Consider the following 23,684-nt stretch of genomic DNA (forward strand, 5'->3'; position numbering starts at 1 on the left):
GCTTGTGAAGTTTAAATTTTGTCACATTGCCTCTCACTATCCAGAGAAGAATTGCATCAAAGTATCACATGTCTTTCTAGATTTGTAGAATGCCAAGCGGGAAAACAGCCTAAAAGTTTGTTTTATTTGAATTGTTTATTAAATAGTAGAATCTCCCCAGCAACATTCTGGACATTTTGTTAATCTAAGAAAGTACAAAATTATTTTGAAAACAAATGAGGAAGGTATTGTAATAATAGGTATAAAAATATCTTATGATAAAGTGATTTAAACAGTCTGCTTGACAATGGTACATAGACAAGTTATGAACAAATGAATAACCAAGAAACAAACTCAAGAAATATATGGATTTGAAATTGATATATGATGAAATTAGCACATTGAGTCTTTGAAGATAAGATGGATTTTTGAAAAATAATTTCTAGGCCAGGTGTGGTGGCACATGCCTGTAATCCCAGCACTTTGGGAAGCTGAGGCGGGAGGATCACTTGCACCCATGAGTTCGAGACCAGTCTGGGGAACATTGCAAGACCCCATCTCTATTTCAAAATTTTAATAATAATAATAATTCTTATTTTTATTTTAGGTTCAGTGGTACATATGTAGGTTTGTTATATGAGTATACTGCATTACACTGAGATTTGGGGTATACATGATTCCATCACCCAGGTAATGAGCATAGGATCCAATAGGTAGTTTTTCAGCTCTTTGTCCCCTCCCTATCTTCCTCTTCTAGAAGTCCCCAGTGTCTATTGTTCCCACCTTTATGTACATATGTGCCTCAATGTTTACATCTCACTTATAGGTGAGAACATGCCATGTTTGGTTTGGTGTTCCTGTGTTAATTTGCTTAGGATGATGGCCTCCAGCTGCATCTATAGTGCTATAAAGGACATGATTTCATTCTTTTTTAATGACTGCATAGTATTCCATGGTGTACATGTACCAAATTTTCTTTATCCAAGTCTCTGTTGATGGGAACCTAGGTTGATTCCATAACTTTGCTATTGTGAATAGTGCTTTTTGGTTAAATAATTTATTTTCCTCTGGATGTATACCTGTAATAATGGGATTTCTGGGTCGAATAACAGCTCTGTTTTCAGTTCTTTGAGAAATTTCCAAACTGCTTTCCACAGTGGCTGAACTAATTTACAATCCCACCAACCATGTATAAGTGTTTCCTTTTCTCCTCAACCTTGCCAGCAGATAAGATGAATTTTTAAGACCTAGTATCTCTTGCTAGATTAGTTTGCATTATTTGAGCCCTTATACTCAGTGTCAGGCACTTTCTATGCATTGTCTCATTTGATCCACACAAAGACCATATAGTTTAAGTATAAATATTATTTACAATTTACAGGTTAGAAGAAGAGCTTAGAGAGACTCGGTAACTTCCTTATTCTCACACAGATAAAGAATTAGTTTAAAAGCCCATATCCAGACCCAGATATCTTAAATGATGATTTTTGTTTTTTAAAAAAATATTAGTAGAATGTTTCTTCAATGTCTTGAAGACAAGTCTGAGTGCACCCTGATTAGTGGTCCTTTGTAAACAACTTAATTTTCTGCTCCTTTTAAAAAATATAGTTTTGTTTCCCTTGACAGCATTGTTTCCTCCTCATGTTTCTTCTTCTGTTTCTCTTCCTCCATCTTTTCTTTCTCCCACTCAATCTCCTCCCTGAACATAATTGACCTCACAGACTCTTATCATTTTCTGTATCTGCTGCAGAAATTATGAGTTGGGGGAGAGGTTAGTATTAAGCTGGGGATCCTTCCCTGACATCTTAGTTCCCTGATTATTTTTCTTCCTATGTGTCAATCACACTTTAGTAGGTTCTCTTCTCCATCCAGCCTTGTCTGTACTTGCCTGAGATATGGATTTGAAGTTTCTGCCATTAAGATGGTGTGATAGATTGTATTTACCAAAAGGTTTGTACAATTTATTCCAGATCATATGCATTTACAGAGTCTTGGTAATTTCCAACAAGAATGGCATTTAATATTCCTAACAATGACTCTGGATGAGATTTTGTGGTTATTGCTACAAATAAAATGAGGCAAAAGTTACTCTGTGTGGCATCCAAGGGTTGGTCATAAAACGTGATACAGCTTCTTCCACGCTCCCTCATTATTGGGACACAAACCTTTGAACCCTTGAGTCACCAAATAAAAGTCTAGCTACCCTGAAGCTGCTGGAGAGGCTACATGGAAAGAACACCAAAGTATAAAGTGGTTTCCGAGGGGTTCCAAGCTGTTTCAGTTTAACCAGCTGTTTTGAGTCTTCCCATCCCAGGTGCCAGATGTGTGAATGACAGAGCCATCAGATTACCCCAGCCCCTATACTGTCTCATTGTAAACACATAAAACCCTGAGTGCAAAGTGTCTAGCTGAGCTCAGTCAACAAAAATAAAATAGTTGATACTGTTTTGAACCATTAATTTTGGAGGTGTTTTTAAATAAACCGATAGTTAACTGAAATGGATGCTAACTTTCCCTTGATCATTTAGGAATAAAATTTTTAATTAAATGTTTTATTACCATTTCTATGAAAACTTAGGACGAGTGAAATTATTTTACTTAGGGTCCACACTTTGTACTATAAATCTCTCTGGTTTATTTTGTGAATTAGGTTAAAAAGCTACTGATGCATTCTGCATCTGGATGTCATTGAACGGTACTTTTCAGATTGCACAGCACTCATGTGGTTTCGTAATTAAGCTTTTTAAATTAATTAGGCCAATAAAAACAATTAAATCATAGAATGACTTCCTGGGTCACTTATTCCAAGTTCCTTCTCACATTAAGGAAGGTGTTCAGAGAGGAAGCAATGACCACCAAATGACAGTACGTTCAGGAGATCTCAAGGTCTGGAAAAGAGAAAGAGCGTCCTAGGTTATGTCAAATTAAACTTACGAATGCTTCACAATTTTGAAGTCTTGTCATGTATACCATTTCACTAAAAAATAGCATGGGAATATGGAGATGAAATGTGATTTCTAGAAACACACGTGTTTATGAAATCTAATGCTGAGTTATACATTTACATATAAAAGTAAGGAGCCTAAAAGAGAAAATAAATCTAATACTTCCATTCTGCTTGTTGCAAGAATCATTGTGGATTTTTTCTGACCCCAGCTATTGAATTGTAGGATTTCAAAGTATTACACAATGAGTTTAGGTTATCCTTCTTAGCCCTGATCTGCAGGACCAACTCTGTACTTCTCATTTGACACTCATACAGCAGCATTTGATTTTGTGTTTACATTCTATTTACTCAGACTGCTTTGTTCACACAATTCTATCACAAGGCCTGTTAAACAATGCTCAGGGAATGTTAGATGATGATGACAATTATGATGATGGTTATGATGATAATAGGGTATATTTTCTTTAAGTTCTAGAGTTGTAAGAGTAAATATCAATTATCTGATTCATTTTTTCATTTTTAAGTTGTAGAAATTTAGAAATTTTAGGAGTTTCTCAAGCAGAAAGGACTTCTGATGTTCAGTTTACTTTATGCACTATAACATGTTGAATATAAATACAAATTTATAGATGAAAATACAATAAATTATATAATATATAAAATATACCTAATAATGAATGGATAATGGGATAGATCATCATTTTTTTCACATCATTTTAGTCATCCTTCCAAATACTAAGGACAATCTTCCCTTCAATTATCCTGAGATTTTAAGATTTCAACTAAGAAGACATATGCATTAAGCTGTCGAAGAATCACGCCTTAATGGATTGAAACAAACTACAGTTCTATGGGTCCTAGCACTTTCTGAAGTGTGCATAATAGATGCCAAGACTAAGAGACAATCCACTGACCTAAAAAAACTTGAAACATTAATCCTAGTGGAAACTTCCACTAAAAATAAATGGTAATGAAGGGAAGAAAGAATGTGGCATTCTTTAAATATAAATAAATTATGCCAGAGTACTAAGTCTATAACTGAATAATGTAGTCCAAATTACACAGACAAAAACAAATATTTTCTCCACATGAAAAAACATCTGTGAATAATAAAGCATAGATACAATTCCTAGTAGTTAGCAAATCCATAAAATTTCTGTTTATATTTTCAGTCTTCATAATTGAAAACTGTAATCTCTTTATATATCATCTGATATGGTTTGGCTCTGTGTCCTCACCCAAATCTCATATTGAATTGTAATCCTCAGTGTTGGAGGTAAGGCCTGGTGGAAGGTGATTGGATCATGGGGGTAGCTTCTAATGGTTTAGCACCATCCCCCTAGTGCTGCCTTGTGATAGAATTCTCATGAGATCTGGTTATTTAAAAGTGTGTAGAACCTTCCCTCTCTCTCCTTCTCTCTCCTGCTGGCCATGCAAAGGGAGGATTGCTTCCCCTTTGCCTTTGCATATGATTGTAAGTTTCCTGAGGCCTCCTTGTAGGTGAAAGCTTGTACAGCATGCAGAACCATGAGCCATTTAAACCTCTTTTCTTTATAAATTACCCAGTCTCAGGTAGTTCTTTATAACAGTGTGAGAATGCACTAACACGTCATTTTTATAGACTACAGCTGAAATAATCAGAAGATCATGTTTATTTTCTTGACAACATTTCATTTATAGCAATATTCAAACTAACACCATGGGAAGAGTGCTTAAACTATACACATCTGTTTTAAAAGCTATAGTTTGTTATTCTATTTTAAGTGCAGTAAAGATGATCATTTTTTCAATTGCACAGAGACTTTATACAGATTTCCTCTTTGCTATTTTTTGTAGAATAATAATAGCAAATATAGAAATACCATTTTTCTTCATGGTCACATAGTGTCTATTCTCTGATTCAGATTCAGATTCACCAAATAATAATTGAACCATCAGTTTGAAGCAGCACTGTGTGCTTGTACATAAATTTCAAAATTAAATCTTATCCCTGTGAGACCAGTGTTTTTATTCCCATCTTGCTTGAAAGGAAACAAGAATTAGAGTTATGTGATTCAGCCATTGTTACCTATACAGTAAACACATAAAGCAGAATTCATAACCGTACTCTGATTCAAATTTAATGCTGTTCTATGTAAATTATAATGACTCTTTTGATAACTATGCTAATCACTTTTCAGTTTTATACTTTAAAAATCTCTTTGTTTCAGTGTACATATACATATTCTATGAAAAGTTAGAAGTCATTATGCATTAAGATAACTACAAGGAAAAAATAAAGATTAGTGCTAGCAAGTGGTGAACATGATTAGCTTGAATCTTTTGATTTTACTCAAATCTTATTACACACAATATATTTTGTACAAAATGGAAGCTCAATTATTTTCACTTTCTTATCATTCCCATGTTTTTTATTTAGGCAATGATGGTTTTTAAAATCATTTTAAAATCCAAAATTACTTTTATTATGTTTTAAATTAGCTATCTGGACCCTAAACATCATTGGTATTCTTTTAGTCTCATTTTTTAACAATAATCTAATTTCATAAAACTGTCTTAAAAACATGTTATTTATTAAGATTAATTTATTGATCATACAAATATTTAAGTGATTTATTCCAAATGATTTAGTCTAAAGTGGCCTAACGTAAAGAACCATTGCATTGTTGATGTTTTCTAATTATTATTTGCCAAAATATAGACAATATAAGAAAGTAATAATTTTTTATCAAATGATTGGGAATTAGTAATTCTCTAGGTTAAAGAAAACTAGGGAAAAATAATGAAATCATTTTTGTTTAATTTACTATAAATCTTCATCAGTGGCTCTAAAGTAAGAGTAATTGCGACCTCAGGAGATATTTGGCAATGACTGGAGATAATTTTGGTTGTCACAACTGTTGCTGCTGGGATCTGATAGATAAAGGCACGGGGTGATGCTAATCATCCTACAACATATAAAACAGCCTCCACAAAAAAAAATTATCCAGCCCTAATATCAATAGTGTAATATATCTATGTTTGTATAGATACATAATACCTAAAAATTTTCATACACCCAAAAAAAAAACCTAATCTTGTTGTTAAGAACAATAATATTGACCAGATATGGTGACTCATGCCTGTAATCCAAACAGTTTAAGTAGCTGAGGCAGGAGGATCACTTAAGGCCAAAAGTTTGAGCCCAGACTGGGCAATATAGCAAGACCATATCTCTACACAAGAGAAAACAAAGAGAATGATAACATTTATTAGACCAGAAAGAGGGTAGTATTGATATGGGAAAGGGGCAGCAAAGTGCTAAGTAGAGAATGGTGGGGACCCTGGTGAGGGCTCCACCCTTGGGCCTATGCTCATGGACCTAAATGAGGACAGGTATTTCTGTTTTCAGGCCCAGAAAGTTGTCCTTTTGCCTGCCATGCTCCATCCTGTGCCCATAAAAACTCAGGACCATAGCAGGCACACACACAAGTGGCTGGATGTTGAGAGGAGCAGAAGAACACATTGACAAACACCAGTAGACGCCAGTAGAATGACACAGACGCCAAGGGGAATTCGGCCTGGGGTCTCTCAGTGGCCCTACTGTAGGGGAAGACCACGTTCCCACTCCATCCTTCTTCCGGCTCCCCATCCATCTTACTGAGAGCTACCTCCACCACTCAATAAAACCTTGCACTAATTCTCCAAGCCTACATGTTGTCTGATTTTTCTGGTACACTAGGACAAGAACCTGGAATACAGAAAGCCCTCTGTCCTTCCAATAAGGCAGAAGGTCTAATTAAGTTGATTAACACAATCCACCTGCAAACAGCTAAGCTGAAAGAGCACAGTGTAACACTTGCCCACTTGGGCTTTGGGAGTTATAAAAACTCACCCCTAGATGCTGTCCTGGTGTCAGACCCCAAAAATGCTCCCCATGACCTGCCCTTCTGCATGCTCTTCCTAGGGGTTTGAGCAGCAAGGCACTGAAAAAGCAGGCCACAGCTCTGTCACACGCCCTGTGAGAGCAATAAGGGAACACAGCTTAGGGCTCATCCAGGACCCAAGAAGGTGAGTGCAAATGTGAAACTGTTGGATCTGTCTCTTTCCTAAAACCCTGCTACCTCTCTCTCTTTCCTGCAGGTAAAAGGTCCTGTTTCCCTTCTCCAAGGTTTAACCACCCTAACCAGGACAGTCAACAGCCCCCCCTCCACACTTTGTATCTTTTCCTCTCTCATGGTTTGAAAAGGCTCTTATCTCTTCCTTTGTAATGTTAAGGGTTTTGCTAGAGGCTGTGGCAGTGTTACTAAGTAAAATGGGAATTTGGCTCAGTCATGAAGGGTGAAGATCAGAGCAACTATTCTTAGAGGTACTATCTCTGCCTCCACCCTGACAGCTGCAGGCACACGCAGCTCAGGGCACCCCCTCCAAACCTCTCCTCTTGAGCTCGAGCACCTGGGCATGTCCATAGCAGGCAAAGGCCATGCCCAATAGCCACAAGGAAGAGGGGTGGGAGAGAACCCCCAGCACTCCCCAGCACTCTGCTGTTGATAGGGAAGCTAGCAGAGAAGTGGTGCCTGCTGACTGATGACTGCAAATTTGGCAAGGCTCATTTGAGACACTTTAAACAGATACAAACAGCCCCTGAAATATCTTTCCAGTCCTAAACTCAACTCCAAGATTCATACTGAGGCCCTAGGAAGAAAGACCAAGTCTGAGGGATCCAAAGTCAAGCAACAGGCACAATGTAAATGGGTAGGATCAATTCTTGCCAATTGAGCCCCCCAGCTCATGGAAGGAGGTCATGCTCCATGGCATAACCAGGGTCAGGGAACTGAAAGTTTGTCAACAGCAGGGGAAAATGGAGGTACAGGTGAGGGCGATGAATTCCTGTTCTCTAGATTTTCCCTGCTTCATGGGTATATACCACATTGGTACTTATGGGCGGTGCCTGCCGAGGTTGCTGGGACTCGAGGATAAAAAGATGGAAGGGAAAGGAAGGACACTTACTTTCTCTCTCCATCACACCCTGAGTTTTTTTGCTGAAAGAAGGAAGGAAATGAGGGACACCTCTATTCACTGTCCTTTAGAATGAACAAGCAGCTCTCTTCAACACCCCCAGCTTATATATAACCCTCTGGAGTGTATCCTGAACCATTGGGACTGCTTTGACCCTCAGAGTCTGGAGGAAAAAACTGCTTCATAGCCCGCTGCACAAAGTTTTGGCCAAATTTTAAAGGACTGTGTTGGCCCCAGGAAGGAACCATTCATTTTGATACCATCCAGCAGTTGGAACTTTTCTGTAGATGTGAGGACAGTTGGTCTGAGGCCTCATATGTCCTCGTACATACACAGAAAGCCATATACAGGCTTTCCATACCTTGTAAGGCAATTCAGAGTTTTGCTGACAGTGTAGGATTGATCCAGCCCTCCTGTTTCCTCCTGTTTGATCCAGTGTAGGACTGGCAAGCCCAGGGTGTTAAAGATATGTGTCCCAGAGGCATACCCAGCAGAGGAGCCAGCTCCCTCCAACCCTGCTCCTCCAGGTCCACCCTAACCTCCCTATCCAGCTTCAGCCTCTCACTTGCCACCTCCTAGAAATCCTTGCCCTACACAAACCCTAGTCTCACTCTTGCCCCTGTAACAGATGCCCAGTGAAGGTCCAGGTTCCCTTCTCCCTACAGGACTTAAAGCAAATTAAGGGGGATCTTGGCAAGTTTTCAGATGACCTTGATAGATATATAGAGGCTTCCAGAATTTCACCAAAATATCTAAACTTTCCTGGAGAGACATTATGTTACTTTTAAATCAGACCCAGATGGACACTGAGAAGCAGTCCACTCTGCAAGCAGCAGAGAGAGTTGGGTATGAGTTTCGTATCACATATAGCATCAGGGAAGAGACAAAAATTATCCAACTGGAAGAGAAGCAGTACCAGTGGATGACCCTCAAAGGGATCCCAGTGATAAGATCAAAGCCTGGAAGAGGAGACACTTTCAGGTGTGCATAATGGAGGCCTTACATAGCACTAAAACCAGACTTCTCAATTATACGAAGTTATTTATCATCGACCAAGGATATAATGAAAATTCCACTACCTTCATGGAAAGGCTAAGAGAGTCCTTGGTAAAACATCTCACAATCTCCTGATTCAGTCGAGGGACAGCTAAACCTAAAGGATAAATTTATTACTCAGGCAGCTCCTGACATCAAGTGGAAGCTATAAAAACAGGCCCTGGGACCAGATAGTACATTAGAAGGTCTCCTGAGAGTAGCCACCTTAGGCTTCCACGATAGAGAAAGGGAGATGCGAGAAAGAGGTAGAAGCTGTAATGGCCACCATGCAAACTCACAAACCCTAGAATTCCCAGGGTACACCTGTTAACTGCTAAAGATATGGCAAGAACAGTTATCTCTCTTCTAAAGTTTAACTGCTCCCATATAAGGTTTTATTTCTTTCATCAGGGTGAAACGACTTGGGGTACAATATTGTTGTTAGTTTATATTTCACTTCTTATCTCTGTAATCTTTGTCACTAAATTCTTTACTTGTATAACACAAATGTTTAACTCATGCATACTTAACCTTATAAAGCTTGTTTGTTTCTCTCTCATTTAGAGGCCATCAAACTACAAACAGGCATGTAACTAGAGCCACAGACAATGGCTCCCCTTTGCCAGGAACCCTTACGTGGACCTTTGGGAGGAATCTGACTGCTGTTTTCCCCAAAACAATGTCCCCGGTCAGCAGAAGTAGCTAAAGACCAGTTGTCATCCTTCTTCTAAAGGCAGTTATAGGTTCTAAAGGCAGTTACCTCTTCAGAGGGAAAAATGGTATGGGAACAGGGCAGGGAGGTGCTAAGTAAAGAAGGGAAGGGTCCCTGGCAAGGGCTCCACCCTCAGACCTGCATCCTTGGGCCTAAATGAGAACAGGCATTTCTGTTTTCGCACTCAAAGAGTTGCCTTTTGGTCCTCCGTATCCCCATCCTATGCCCATAAAAATTCAGGACACACACAAGTGGCTGGATGTTGAGAGGAGCAGAAGAACACACTGACAGACACCAGCAGACACTGGCACACCATCGATAGCAGAATGATGCAGATGTCGAGGGGAATTAGGCCAGGGGCAGTAAGAGGAGAGTCTGGCCACTGGGCACCCAAATTCCAGGGGAAGACTACCTTCCCACTCAATCCCCTATCTGGCTCCCCATCCAACTCACTGAGAGCTACCTCCACCACTCAGTAAAACCTTGCACTCATTCTCTACAAGTTCACATATAATCCAATTTTTCTGGTACACTAGGGCAAGAACCTGGGATACAGAAAACCCTCTGATCTTGCGATAAGGGCAGAAGGTCTCACTGAGCTGATAAACACAAGCCACCTGCAGATGGATAAGCTGAAAAAGTGCACCGTAACACAGGCTCACTTGGCCTTCGGAAGTTATAAAATCTCACCTTTTGATGCTGCCATGGAGTCGGAGCTCAGTAACGCTCCCTATGACACACCTGTCTGCATGCTCCCCCTAGGAGTTTGAGCAGTGGGGCATCAAAGAAGCGAGCCACATCCTTGTCACATGCCCTGTGAGGATGATAAGGGAATTCCTCTCATTTCAGTATAATCCCATGAGCTTTTTAGATTCATGAGAAAGATGGTATCCCCTAACGTTTAAAGATGATGAACCCCAGTACCACCAGGATTAATGTGAGGATACAATTATTACCTGCATAGTTGTGAAAATCAGTGTAATTGATTCTAAAATTTATGAGGTCTAAATTCTAACTTCTATATTAGTCAATGTTTCCTTTCAATGGAACTATGTATATGGTGAAGAGGAAAACCAAAATTAGATATAATCTGGAAAATTTCTTACTCATGAATATATAAACTTTTCACCAATGTAATAAAAAATTTTGAGAATCTGTTATATGCCAAAATTGTGTTAGCATCTATGGATGATAGCTTTCTACATTAACCAGACCCAAACATCCTAATATTGATAATGCTTTTTCTTGGAAATATCTGACAGAGCCCGTTCTTGTATCCCCTGCTCTTCATGCCCTAGGATTAAGACACAGCCTGCTTTTTGTGTGAACTCCTAATTCCAATTACTCACCTATGATCTTTGTTTAACATTTTCCCTTCTTTTTAAACCTAGACCAACTTTATTTTAACTAGTGACCTAAAACATGTAGTCAATAACCACAGTCTATACTTTCCCAGTTTCCTCCTCATTCTATTCATAATTTCTTCAGCAATACACTGCTAACTTATTCACATATTGACCTCATAGTTACCCAGGTTGAAAATGCAGTAACATCTTGACCTCATTGTTCCTTCTAATCACCATATTGTTTCTGCTTCACCTCAGCAATACTTGGATCTATTCAGCGTAACTATTTCTTATAAAACAGCCTTATCTCAGCCTTCCTTTCTCTTATCCCTCACATTTACTGAAATTAATTTTAACCTCATTGAACTGTTTTCTAAATCCATCATTTAAAATCTAACCACAGATGCATACACAAGCAATCTCTTGGAGTCTTACATCAATTATGTCCTCTCCATAGTCATAATGCACTAGATCTTAGATTTTTGCAAAACTTGTCTTGACTATCTGCAGTCTAGAACAAACTCATTTCTCATGCCCAGCCCAGGCAGCAGTACTCATGGCCATGAAACTTCTGATCATTTCACTTTGCAGTCATGACACTGAACTTCATCTTTGCCCTTGCTAGTACTCACAATTGTTTTAGTTCGTTTCTTGCAAAAAAAAAAAAAAAAGCAGTAGTTACATACAACAAATCACAATGAAATTATTGAATTTGCTATACTAATCATTGTTCTAGATGTTTGCTAAATTGGGCTAAAGTTTGTGCAAGCTGCACTGAGACAATTGATGAAAGAAAGAATAATTAAATACTTCATCTGGTCTCTTCATATAACTTCCAATTGAAATTAAACTTTCTAATTGCATATGTGCTTCTATTACTATTATCAGGAGAAAATCCAAGCAGGATTAGATAAAGTCAATCTGGAGCTACGAGATGAGAGACTATACAGATTGTGTTTAAGGAATAAAGATTTGAAGATAGAGAAAAGCTGAACAATCTGCTGAGGCTCTAAGTAAAAGATACTGATCAGTCAGCCAAGATGAAAACAGCTGTATATCAGAGAAAACTGTAAAGACAAAATCAGTTAAAAATTCACAGAAATACACACAGAAGTCTCAATTAGTCTCTCATGAATATAGATACAAAATGATAAAAGAAATATTACTAACGACATGTAAGTATGTATGTGTAAATACACCTATATACAAAAGTATTCATGGTCCTTACGAAGAAAAATTCAAAACGTTATGTAAGATTAATTACTAAGCAAACGTATTCCCTCCTTCAAATGACACTTGGCTTCAAAGATTAGTTTACCAAAATTTCAAGAAGTTAATAATTTATTTTTATGCAAGTTGCTTTAGTGAATAGAAAAAGAAGGAAAACATTGAGTATTCTAAAGTTTGCTTTTTTCCATATGGTAATATTTTTGAAAGTATGATGCATCTTATAGTGAATGTGCTAAGGAAGCATTCTGTCATTTAATTGGCATAATTCTATATAATAGCAATAAAATATCAGTATATATTATAATTAAATGACATCTTAGGTTCAATGAAATATCATAGTGTTATAAAAGATCATATACTATTGACACCTGTGTTAATTTTCTATTGCTACATTAACAAATAACTGCGTATTCATATGGCATAATGCAACACAAATTTAGTATTATACAGTTCTGGAAGTCAGACTTTCACTAGGCTAAGATCAAGATGTTAGAAGGGCTGGATTCTTTTCTTGGAAGCTTTGAGGGAAAATCAGTTTTCTTGCCTTATCAGGCTTCTAGGGGCTGCCCACATTTCTTAACTCATAGCGCCTTCCGTTTTCCAAACCTTAAATGTCTGGTTGTGCTTTTGTCACATGAAATCATTTCAACGTTGACCCTTCTATCTCCCTTTTCCACCTTTTAAAAATCTTTGTGATTACAGCGGGTTCACCTGGATAATTCAGGATAATTTACCCAGCTTAAAGTCAGCTGATTAGCAACCTTTATTTCATCTGCAACCCTAATTCTCCATTGCCATGTAACATAATATGTGTATAAGATCTGGAGATTAGAACATGGACATTGGGCAGAGCCATTATTCTGCCTACCACAACACACAAATTGGATAAGACTAGTATAAGAAAGTATTAACATACACTGTATAAATGTAAGTGCAAAAATGGCAACATAGTACTAACAAAATAGATTATAGAGCTACATAATATATATAGCTCACATATGCATGGATGTATTATATATTATATATGTATATATCATAACTAGATTTATTATGGAAACACAAAAATGGCTGAAATAATATACCATTTGTAAATCATTAATTATAAATTATATTTATAAATTTATCATTAAAAATTATATAATAAAATTTAACCCTCCCACTGTAACAGATGAATAAAACACATATAAATTTAAACAGATTCAAAGAATTCAGTAAAATTTAACAATACTTCATGTTTTTAAAACTATGCTAGTAAACAGAATACAGTTCTTTCTTATCACAACTACTATAGCATGCATCATAATTTAAACAATAGTACGATATAAAGAAAAAGTGGGCCAGGCACGGTGGCTCACACCTGTAATCGCAGCACTTTGGGAGGTCGAGGTGGGCAGATCACAAGGTCAGGAGATCGAGACCAGCCTGACCAACATGGTGAAACCTGTCTCTACTAAAAATACAAAAATTAGCCAGGTGTGGTGGCACATGCATGTAGTCCCAGCTACTTAGGAGGCTGAGGCAGGAGAATCACTTGAACCTGGGAGACGGAGGTTGCAGTAAGTTGAGATCGTGCCACTGCACTCCAGCCTGGTGACACAGCAAGACTCCAGCTCAAAAAAAAAAAAAAAAAAAAAAAAAAAAAAAAAAAAAAAAAAAGTGTACATTTTAGGATTGATAGAATGTGTTATTCAGTTAGATCTTTTTCGTTATTTTACACTCTAAATTAGACTAATAGCTGTGAACAGGAAAGTTCCTAATCAGTAAAGTGAATCTAACGTCAACCTAATAGTAAATATTCTACCTACTATAAAAACTTGTCATATGGCTTGGCTGTGTCCACACCTAAATCTCATCTTGAATTGTAGCTCCCTTAATTCCCACATGTTGCGGGAGGAACCCAGTGGAAGATAATTGAATCATGGGGGCGGTTCCCCCATACTGTTCTGATGGAAGTGAATAAGTTTCAGCAGGTCTGATGGTTTTATAAGGGGTTTCCCCTTTCACTTGGTTCCATTGTCTCTTGTCTGCTGCCATGTAAGATATGCCTTTTGCCTTCCACATGATTGTGAGGCCTCCCCAGCCACATGGAACTGTGAGTCAATTAAACATCTTTTCCTTTGTAAATTAGCCAGTCTCAAGTATGTCTTTATCAGCAGCATGATAACAGACTAATACGATTTGTATAGAGAATTAGCAACCAGATTGAATAGCTGCTGTCAATTCAGGTATTCAAGATAGTAATGATGATTCTAGTAAAGCAATTAGAAAATAAAAGTAAATAAGATTTAAAAGTGCAATTTTCAAAACATTACTGAAACCCACAAAAGAATATCCAAATAAATAGAATGTTATAGCATAGACTATTTTAATGTTGTCACTTATTCCTATATTGTTAAATATAGGAATTTTTTAAATTCCTAATTTTTCCATAAATTCAATGTAATTTTAAAAACTTGCAAAGTGGTTTTAAAATTCACATGAAAGAGTAAAAGTTCAAGAATAACTGAAGTATTTTTGAATAAGAATATATTGTGAGTGTATACCTTACCAATCACAAGATTGATAATTTATTTACTACAATTTAACAGTTTGATGTTGTCACAGTGTTTTAATCAGGGCTCTCCAGAGAGATAGAAAAATAGGCTACATATAAAGAGTTATATAAGAAGAGATTTCTTAGGGAAATTGGCTTACACAATTATGGAGGCTGAGAAGTCCCTCCATTTTCTGTCTGCAAACTGGAGAGCCAGGGAAGCTGGTAGCATGGCTAAGTTCAAGTCCTAAGGTCTCAGAGCCAATGAAACTGATGGTATAACTCTCAGTGTGAGTTGGGGGTGGGGATACTTACTCAAGTTCCAGAGTTCAAAAGCCAGAGAACCTCGAGCTCTGACATGCAAGGGCAGGAGAAAAGGGCCTCCCAGCTTCTGAAGAGATAACAAGAATTTGCCTTCCCTCTACTACCTTTTTGTTTGATCTAGAATAAAAAGGCACTATCCAATTGTTCCAGTCAATTGCATAGGACCCACCTACATGAAGGTGGATCTTCTCGACTCAGTCCACCAATTCACATGCCAATCTCTTGCAGAAACACCCTCAGAGACACATGTAGGCAGTCCAGTCATTGTAATCAAATGCCAAACCACCCGGGTTTCCCTTGCATCAAAAGAGGGATAGGCTCAGTTCTTACTAAAACACTGAGAATAATTAATGCACTGATTAGGAATAAATAATGCTTTGCCAGCTATCTGGACATCTCTAATTCACTCAAGTTCATACTCCCAAATCAACCATTATACGCAGCAATAAACAAATAGATGAGTGAAACAAAATTGTGAAATAAGAAACAGACCCACATATTTATGGAAATGTATGACAGGGCTGACATCACAAATCACTGAAGAAGGGAAGTGTAAATATCCAAATCTTCAGAAAGCATCATACTTATGAATGAGAAGTTCAAGTATTTCCTCTAAAATCAGGAATGAGACACGAATGTCTGCTAAACCTGATGATATTCAATAACATACTACAGGATTTCCATGGAACATTAAGAAAACAGAATAAAATAAAAGACAAAGAAGTATTAAAAGGGAAAAATAAAGCTCTCATTAATTGTAAATGATATGATACATGACTAGCAAAAGAATGTAAATGACTTCTAGAATTAATAATAAAATTATGCAAATTTGCTATCAATGTACAATAAAATTTTCATAGCTATAAAAGTTCTAAGGCACCTTGTAGCAAATACAAAGTGTATGTAAGACTTATGTGGAGAAGTTATTAACTTTATTGAAAGACATTCTAAAAGATAAAATGAATGGAAATATTTACCATGTTAATATTTAGGGAGACTCAATATCATAAAAGTATTTATTCTCTTCAAACTTAATGTGATTTTAATCAAAACCCATCAGAAGTTTTTATGCAAGTTGATAAGCTGATTTTACAATCTATGAAAATTGCCAAGAAGCAGAATTCCCATGACATCCCTGGAGAGAAAATTGAGTTAAAAGACACTTGATATCTCAGATATTGCAACTTTTATAAAAGTATAGTTATAAAGACTATGGTATCAATTTAATAATTACCTTAGAAATGTATTGCTAAATAATCAGTGATTATATACATGTACATACACACGTGTATGGATACGGGTTTTATCACAGTGAGAAGAAATAAAAAATGCCTAACAACGGGTGTTTGGTGTTATAAACTATATTTATGTGATTTACTGAGATCTCATTTAAAACCAAGAGTTAGAAGGGAAATTTAGCTAACAGGATATTAGTCAAAATATATTTAAAGAAAAGATCATGTTACCTAAACAATTGCAGCATGATCTTGTTTTGAAATATAAAATGTGTGTATATCTCTATATAGTTATATAGACATAGTGATGCGTATGAGTGGAATATGCAAACCAGATATGTACCCATTTTCTTGTGTGTATAGTGGGAATAAGGTGCTGTGTGAGCTTTTAAAATGTATTTGTTTTGCAAGTTTTCTCTTTTGAGATGGGTTATTTTCCTCAATAAATTAATGAAAATTATATTATTTGGATAAAACATTAATATCATGAAAAAATGCTTAGATTTTAAATTAAAGCTTTAAAAATATTTGTAAAACAATACACGACTAATCACTTACACCTTATGTAAAAAATGTTTTTAAAAATATGTATGTTTAAACTTATAGAGTTATCCTTTGGTATCTGTGGGGAACTGGTTCTAGGACTCCCACAGATACACCATAATCTGTGGATGCTCAAGTCTCTAATATATAATGATATAGCATTTGCATATAACCTATGCACATTCCCTGTTACTTTTCATCGTATCTCGATTACTTATAGTACCTAATACAATGTAAATGCTATGTATGTGACACTCCATTTTTTATTTGCATTGTTTTTTATTCATGTGTTATTTTTTTCTGAATACTTTAGATCCATGGTTGGTTGAACCCGTGGATGCCAAGGCCATGGATATGGAGCACCATCTGTATTTATTTTTATAACTTATTTTCTCTATAATTTTAACTTTTACTTTTTTTCTTCTTTCCATTTTCACATAGATGAATATCGCAGCCACTTTGCTCAGGAATATCCATTGAGTGCCTAACAAATGTAACAAAATGAAAAAACATAGGCAGGGTATAGTTATTCTCAGTAGATTCTTTGCTTAGATGGTACCTATAAGGGTTAGAATCTGAGTAAAGAGGCAAAATACTCATAAAGGTAGCAAAAGGCAAAGAGAATGACCAAATCAGAAACGCCTACTAAACACCACCACACAATTATGAGGTTTACATTTTATGGCGACGAGGGAGAAAAAGCAATGACAAATAGACAGGCTTACCCTCAAAAGGATGTTTTTTTGTCTTTGTAGCCATGAATAGCTTAAATCTGAATCATATTCACAATGCAGGGTGTAAGGCTGCACTTTTCAACATTTCATTACTCCTTAATTTTCCTGTGTGTTAAATATCATTAAAAGCAATATAAAATTCATGCACTTCATTGTGTATAATAAAATGAATCTGTGGAGCTAAGTCTTGCTTTTGTTTTATGACTTTCGGACCATTTTATCTAATGATAGCTTGAGCCTAGCCAGAAGAGTTTATCAGGATTTCTAGAGAATCTTTTTTTTTCCCCCACTTTGTGGTGGAATGTCACATGGATTTCACTTAAATGAGTAATTAAACTCCAATAGGAAACCTTGGTAACATTTGAAACTGTTTTGCCTCATACGTCATGAACCTCTTCTCGCCATAGGAAGAAAAATATTTTCCAGCTTAAATGACTGTTTGGAACCACACTACCGAAGTTTAGATAAAGAGGTTTAACTAATCGAAACAATGAAAACAAAAAATTGTAAGAAACATAAAGTCTCCAGTTTGCAATGAAAACCCTAAAGAATCCAAATCCTTGAAAATATGCAGACACATTGCTTATCACCATTGCACAGGCATGGGCCTTTAATCTCAGTCTCTAAGACTGTTGCTCTATTTTCCACCACCAGCTTTAGGATATCCATACATCATACTCTTCAGCATCTGCCCGGTTTTCTGTCGAGCACTATTGTCCCTCTAAAACCACAGCGTGATTATCTCACTTGTGCTGCTGCTTCAGGAGTTCAGAGTCTTCTAATGTTCTTCACATCTCAGTTTGCTTTGCACATCTTGAGGGTTAGGAAAACATTCACAGTTCCGTGTCATTGCATCTTTTAAAATTCTTTCCTTGCTTTCCCTTTCAAAACAAAATGAAACAGAAAAATATCCTCTTCCTTCTCCTTTCAGAATTTCTATAGTATGATTAAATTCTTTTTCCCATATTTCATCGTAAAACTTCTCTGGCACTCCTCACTGTTAAAAAACAAATGGACAGGTATACCACATCCCAGGGTATGAGGGGAGTCTACAGAGGAGACACGAGTAACAGAGAACACCTTATTTTTTATTAAATTGATACTTACCTCAATACTGGTTAATCTACTATCAGTCAAATTAATGCTATGATGTATTTAGTAATATTCCTATTTCACAGATGAGAAAAAAATGAAACTTAAATTTAATAAATTGTTCAAGATGATGAATATCAGAGCTGGAACTTGAGTCCATTTTCCTAATTATAAATCGCTTATGATAGTCACTAAATGACATAATGAATGTTTGGTGTCAGCGACTCTCTCAAGAATGCCTGGCACGAAGCTAGCTGGGACTTGTGGCTCTCCTTCTCCCCAGCAGGTGGGGCACCCAAAACCTTCTCTTTACAGAGACTACTAGGTACCCTATCAGCACATGCTCGCTACACCCCAGTGCATCTCAGATACGCAAGGCTTCTTGCATGCTCATGCTTTGAAAAGATTGATAAGCAGATGTCTAGGGATCCCCTTTTGTAGCATAGCCCACAGTACATCCAGACTACCACAGCCTCAGCATATCTCTCTGCTAGAGGATACTGCCTCAGGGAACTAAATCTTTTATCTTCCTCACCCTTTGCTTTTGAGTTTCTTCAATAGAGTCTATGTCTCTTTCATCCTTTCTTTCTGTGAGGTGTGGCTTTTGTCTTCAATCTCCACTATACAGCATGTAAAGAACCCAGTAATTAACTACTTGATGCGTGTTGGCAGTGATTACTATTATTATATGATTGCTGTTATTATCAGAGGACACTATCATGTGGAATTTTTGATCTCTGTGTTTACTTTTGCCATGATTCTAGGTATTTTCATACACCCTTCACTTTGCTGAGAAAGTCTTTACTTTTCACTCTCAAGAAAACTCCTTACCACCTTTAAAACCCAGTCGAAATTTCACTTATTCTGTGACTTCCCCAAGTAAGTTTAGACACTGATTTTCTGTATGGTTATATAGTATGTCCCTCATGGTAACACATCGTAACGTTCCAGGTAGAGACACAACTCCCCCACTAGGCTGTCAGAACCTCCTGGCAGAGGTAAGTGGTCTACCCAAAGGGATTAAAGCACAAAGTCTATATAATGTAAACTTGTTTTATAGCCCCTTTGTCATTCTATTTAGCTCTTTATTGATCCAGAATATATTTTTCCTGCATAGTTGGTGGTAGAAGCATTGAAGACATATTTTATTGACATTAGTGTGAATTTTCTCCTCCCAATGTTTCAAATTGTCCTTAAAAGATTTAATGACAAACAGAATTTGCAGTTTACTTTAAGGATGCCACACGAATTCCCTAGAGAGATCTCTTAGAATAAATATATTTTTTCACAAAATACAGAAGCCAAGTCACTTGCTGTAGATTGGCAACATTCTAGTGAAAAAATAATCACCCTTGCAATAACAAATACAAAATGTTTAGCTCTGGGCGTATGCTGTGTTTTTTGTCAAGGCTCTGACATAGCATTTGTTATCATATTAGTTTTCCTCTAATCTACTTACAACCCCAGTACTCTCTGAAATAGATTCCCCCTTTTGATCAGAACAAAGAATTATTTCCAACTGATGACAATCAGGTGAAAAAGCGTATGTCTTTTATTATTTTGAATAAGCATTCAGGTTTGTAAGGAAAAACATAAGGGAGTAAAATGTATTAGGTAACTACCCAGTATCAGAAATTATGTTCACTTGAGTATGTATACAAATAATGAATAGATCATAGATAGAAAAACAGACAGATAGAGGTTTTGAGATCTCAATTACTGTGATCAGCACTGCCATTGGGACATATGATTTTTTTTAAATGGTGAAAAAAAACTTGTTAAATTTTCCAAAAACCAAAGTATAATATTCCCGAGATTTACATGTTATTCACTTTTCTGAAAATTTCAAGTATGTTAAAACAATGCAAAAAATATTAATTATACAGTGGAGATATATTCCATATGCATTTTTCAGTGAATGATTTAAAATATTCTTTCCTACTGGGTACTGCCTGATTCAGGGCACGTGGCTTGGCTTGGCTTTGGCCTTACTTGGCCCCATAGCTAGGCATCCTTGTGCAGTGGATAAATATTTGCAGAGGCCCTTGTTTTAGCTTCTAGTAATTGTAAAGGACTTTTTACCTACTTTAGACATGATAAAGTCTTGGCATACAGTGGACAATTTTGTATTATTTCTTGCCATAGACTGGAAAATTCTTCATTGCATGTTATTGTTCTGCCCATTGTAGGGCCACTAGCAACACTGGCTCCTGCACATTTAATTTCAGTAGCTCCTTCCATCATCCCCAACTAAAAATGATACACAGGTTTCTAAAACACACTCCACAGAGCAGTAGCACACCCACAGAAAACCACTGCTTTAATCTCACTTCACTGGAGATTGGTTGGTGAGAGATCTGCAAGCAGAAGAAACCACGTGATTTTATACGTTGGCAGACCTTGAAATTTATCGAAAACTCTGTCTTGCCCTCATTTGAGCCTCGAAACATCCCAAGCAATTAGCAGAAGAGACTTTGTTATTCCCAATTTAAAGATGAGGAAGATAACGTGACTTATCTAAGGCCATGTGACTAGAAAATTTCAGCACCCTGATAAAATCTCTGTTATCCTGAAGGAAGATTAGGTTTTGTTCAGTTTTCTTATCCAGTACTTCCCCTTTAGCATAAACTGCTCTCATCAAATCGCCAGAGATTTGAGTCCCTGGCTGGCCAGAATTATTCTAAGAAATATTTTGAATTCCACCGCTCTCTTGTTTTCAGTCTTGTTCGGGTTTTAATCTGATCAACCTCGCTTGCTCCTTCAGAAGCTGATATCCCCAATTATTAACAATCTGCTGCTGTGAGTGTCGTGATCCAGTACAGTGAAAACTGTTTCTATATTTGGATTTCAGAGAAAAAGCAGCTGCAGCTGCCGCTCTGCATTTGGCTGGTAGAAAGTGAGGAGGCTGCTGGTATGATCCAGTTAGAGTAAGATTTATGATCCCATCCTTGTTTTAAGTTCACAGTCCTCTGATGCCAGATTCTGCTTTAGAAATAATTTCTCTCCCATATTTGGGTTGGTTTATTGTTTACTCACTTCCCAGCAGGAATTAATTAACGTAATCATTTTTTCATTCATTCAAGTGGTTGTTATTGTGGTCGCTGCTGTTTTAATTGCACTCTTCTCAGGTAGCAAGCATTGTGCTGAGAAATCAGGACACACAGTTACCAGGATATGTTCCCAGCGCAACAAGGAAAGTGTGGTCTTGAGGAGAAGACAGAGGAGTAGACAGTCACGTGGTAAGTAGCAACCAGGAATGAGCACAAAAAGAGGATATGACTTCATTCAGAGGAATCAAAAGAGATTTCCCAGATGAAATGGCATTTACACTGGGACCTTGACAATGAATGGTCTTTATCCTGATGAAGAAGGAATGACAAAGCCTTTTTAAAAAATAAGACAAAATATTTGCAAATGTGCATATTGTGACGCTGATGGATTCCAGTTAGTTAGTAGGACTGAAAGAGAAAAGGGAATACTGAAAGACAAAAGGGTGAGAGGTGAAACTTACATAGCAGATAGGACCCACATAATGATTAGTTTTACATGATATGTCAACAAAAGTTGGTCTTTATTTGTAAGCCATGGTGACGTGGGCGTGAAATGGTCAGACTTTTATTTCATAAAAATCAGTCTAGCTAGATTGTGGAGATGATGATGCAGAAGTTTGAGTTGGAGGAACAAACTTGAAGGCCATTAAGATATTGCAAACAAGAGATGATAGCACCAGATAGGGAAAGGCTTGGCAGATATTAGGAGAAGAGAAGCAACAGAACCTGCTGTTTGATTAGACAAGGGATGACCTGTGGGGAAGGGGGAGGGAAGACAAAAAGGAAGGAAACAAAATTCATGGGGTGGTAAATGTAGATTGAGAGGATGGCATTTGCTGTGGGAAGAAACCCAGGGAAAATTGGAAAGATCAGTGTGGGGTTCAGTTTTGATTTTTTAAGCTGAACTTGAGGTGCCAGTGGGACATCCGATTGGAGATATCCTATAAGCATTTGTATGTAGGGACGTGGAGTCCAAGGGAGAGGCTCTGGCTAGGGTTGTACTTCTGAGTCATCAGGATTTAGAGAATACACAGCTCAGTTTGAGAACTTATAATTCTAAACATAGCATTTGGGCCTGACTGACTTAGGTTCAAAACATGATTCTACTTTTACTATTTTAGTGACCTGGGGCATAATAACTAATTTTTCTGTGTTTCAGCTTCATCAATCTATAAAACATGTATTATAATGTCTACTTTGAGCATCCTCTTGAGTTATTACTCATATAATATTCAATAGTACTTAACCTACCATGAGGTTTAAAAACATTAGTTATGTTCAAGAAACAAAACTTTATGTTTCTATAACTTTGTATTGGTTTATTGACATATGCCCAGTGCCTAGAACAGTGTCTGGCACATAATAGGGGCTCAATAAACAATTGTTTAGAAATAAACGAGCATTGCTTTCTAGTATGAGCTCCCATTCCACAAGGGGGGCAGAAATGTAATCTCCATCAAACTTTCCTCTGATTTTCCTGTTCTATACCTGAATTATTTCATGAATAAGGAGTATTAATACATTAAACTAAGCAGAGGTAGGTGGAAAAGGATGGGAGCCACTGGTCCTCAAGACCCTTTTCATGAAAGAATATACTGCCAGTTATGTCTTTCTGACTGGCTTTTGGTCCATTTGGGTTCCCATAAGACAAAATTAACTGAGCATCTACTATGCGCCCGACATGTTGTAGGAGATGGGGAAAGAGAGGAGAACAAAACTGAGATCCTGTCTGAGTAAAAGTCCACACTCACATGGCCCTTCTATTAATATGGTTACTTTAGTCTCAGAAGCCCTTCCTGCTACTTTAATGCCAGTTTGGGGTGACATGGCGTGTCCTTTGATGCTTCTGCAAGATTCTGGCACTCAGAAACTTTGTGGGATTGTTGATGGAACATTTGACCATGCAGGTGGATCATGCATGCATTT

Source organism: Macaca thibetana, chromosome 13 (genome assembly GCF_024542745.1).
Source record: "Macaca thibetana thibetana isolate TM-01 chromosome 13, ASM2454274v1, whole genome shotgun sequence".
Taxonomy (NCBI): Eukaryota; Metazoa; Chordata; class Mammalia; order Primates; family Cercopithecidae; genus Macaca; species Macaca thibetana.